At 45.6% G+C, this 2,826-nt stretch overlaps 1 non-coding gene across 1 annotated transcript; it reads right to left on the bottom strand.

Moving 5' to 3' along the window:
* Positions 1-1,654: 1,654 nt before the first annotated feature.
* LOC119813806 lies at positions 1,655-1,763 on the bottom strand. The gene has a single exon (XR_005285258.1). It is a non-coding gene; the product is annotated as a U6 spliceosomal RNA (small nuclear RNA).
* Positions 1,764-2,826: the final 1,063 nt, after the last annotated feature.

The following is a 2,826-nucleotide window of genomic DNA, read 5'->3' as shown; positions in this document are numbered from 1 at the left end:
ATGTGCTCACAAAACAAGAACCTAGCTGGCTGTGGTGATCCACAGCTGTAATCCCAGCACTTGCAGGATGGAGATGAGGGGAGGCAAGCAGATCTCTGAGTTCTAGGCCGGGCTGATCTACATCGTGAGTTCCAGGACGGCTGTAGCTACAGTGTGATCCTGTCTCAAAACAAAAAGCAAAACCAAGAGCCTACACAACTCTGCAAAGTGAGGAAACAAAAAGCCCTGACAATCTGTTCTGGACTTTAGAACACAGACTAGTGCTCAACACTGCTCTACACGTTCCTATTTGGGGGTGACAGGATACAGAAATACAGAAGCAGAGAGTGAATCGTGATTCTTGCATATGCAAATGTGCTTTCCAGACAGAATACGGTAGTCCCCACTAATAGGGTCACTAGCAGGAAGGAGACCCTGCAGCACACAGACTGAGCAGATTAAAGGGCACCATTTTGTACGAAGGCTTGATACTTCAGCTCCCCGTAAGAAGGGAATTTGGCCCAGCAGTGGCACGCCTTTAATCCCAGCACTCGGGAGGCAGAGGCAGGCGGATCTCTGTGAGTTTGAGGCCAGCCTGGTCTACAAGAGCTAGTTCCAGGACAGGCTCCAAAGCTACAGAGAAACCCTGTCTCAAAAAACAAACAAACAAAAAAGGGAATTTGGCACACTAGGATGGCGTGGCCAGGCTTGCCTCTCAATTACAGGACCCAGATTTCTCAGCTCACATGACAGGCCTCATTGCTTTCCCTTTTTGTTTGTTTTGTTTTTTGAGACAGGGTTTCTATAGAGCAGGCTGGCCTTAGACTCACAGAGATCTGCTAGACTCTAGCGTCCAAACACCCAGGAGGAGTCGCCCCCAGAGACCACCTCTCACACCACAGCGATGCAAAAGCATGAGGATTTTATTGATTCTGTCATGACAAGGTCCCTCAGCATTTGGGAAGCCAAGAGACCCCGATTAGCTGGTACAGGCTACTTTTAAAGGAGAAGGCCATAGAAGCAAGGGGGGTTGTGATTGGCTTATTCGAAAGGGCTATTACCAATAATTGGCTGGAGAGCTGTTACTGGATCAGATGAGGTAAGAGGTCATTTTAACCCTGTTTCCCAGGAGACTGAATCAAAACATACATACTCAGGAACTGAGTACGCGCAGGTGTAGCTGTTAGGTCCTTGGTTCCCAGGGGAGAAGGGGATGCACCATGGCACAGAGGCTGAGAGGGTTCAGAATTGTCAGAAATGGCTTCAGAACTGTCTTAAAGTCTTACAGATCCACCTGCCTCTGCCTCCCGAGTGCTGGGATCAAAGATGTGCACCACCACCTCCTGGCTGGCTCTATGTATTGAACTCACCATGTAGTTCAGGCTGGCCTTTAACTCTCAGATCCTACCTCTACCTCCTGAATGACAGGACTGCAAGCACACTGTTACCATGCCCATCTCAATGAAAGTTATTTTTTTTTAATTAGCGTATATTCATTGTACAAAATGATGGGTTAAGGGTTTGGGATACAGCTCATTATATGTGTGAGGTGCTGTGCTCAATCTCCGGACCGCAACAAACAACAACAAATAGGTTTCGTTAAGACCTTTTTATATATTGTACTTTACTATCCACCACCTCCTAGCCTTCTTGTCTTCCTCCTCAGCTGTTGGGAAGAAATGGAGTACTTCATCATGAATGTGCATGCCAGCCTTGCCCCAGGGCCCGTGTTGGTCTTCTCCTTATTGTCCCAATTTTAGTATAGGTGCTGTCAAAGTGAACACTTGGTGAGTTTTAAAGCACAGTAAACAAGATTTTGTTGTTGCTTTTGAGATAAGGTTTCTCTATGTAGCACCACCTGGCCTGGAACTTACTACATAGACCAAGCTGTTTTCCCAGACCTCTGCTTTCAGAGTGCTGGAATAAAAGGTATGTGCTACCATACCTGACTTGCCTTAGGTCTTTTTGTTTTTTTGAGACAGGGTTTCTCTGTGTATCCCTGGCTGTCCTAGAACCCATTTCTTAGGTCAGGGTGGTTTCAAACTCAGAGAGATGCCCCATCTCTTATTTTGGAGCATTGGGATCAAAGGTATGTGCCACCACCACCTGCTATCTTAGGTTCTTCTTTCTTTCTTTCTTTCTTTCTTTCTTTCTTTCTTTCTTTCTTTCTTTCTTTCTTTCTCTTTCTTTCTTTTTCTTTCATTCTTTCTTTTACTCTCCTTCCTTCCTTCCTTTCTTTCTTTCTTTCTTTCTTTCTTTCTTTCTTTCTTTCTTTCTTTCTTTCTTTCTTTCTTTCTTTCTTTCTTATCTGAGATAGACAGGGTTTCTCTGTGTAGCCTTAGCTGTCCTGGAACTCACTCTGCAGACTAGGCCAGCCTCGAACTCACCGAGATCTGCCTGTCTTGGCCTCCCAAGTACTGAGATTAAAGGTGTACACTACCACTGCCTGGCTTATTTTAGGTTCGTAAAAAGATTTATTGATGCCGGGTGGGGGCTGGAGAGATGGCTCAGAGGTTAAGAGCATTGCCTGCTCTTCCGAAGGTCCTGAGTTCAATTCCCAGCAACCACATGGTGGCTCACAACCATCTGTAATGGGGTCTGGTGCCCTCTTCTGGCCTGCAGACATAAACACAGACAGAATATTGTATACATAATAAATAAATAAATATTAAAAAAAAAGATGCCGGGTGGTTGTGGTGCACACCTTTAATCCCAGCACTTCGGAGGCAGAGGCAGGTGGATCTCTGTGAGTTCGAGGCCAGCCTGGTCTACAAGAGTGAGTTCCAAGACAGGCTCCAAAGATACACAGAGAAATCCTGTATCGAAAAACGAAAAAACAAACAAACA

Source organism: Arvicola amphibius, chromosome 4 (assembly GCF_903992535.2).
Source record: "Arvicola amphibius chromosome 4, mArvAmp1.2, whole genome shotgun sequence".
In the NCBI taxonomy this organism is placed as follows: domain Eukaryota; kingdom Metazoa; phylum Chordata; class Mammalia; order Rodentia; family Cricetidae; genus Arvicola; species Arvicola amphibius.
This window is presented reverse-complemented; position numbering and strand designations above follow the sequence as displayed.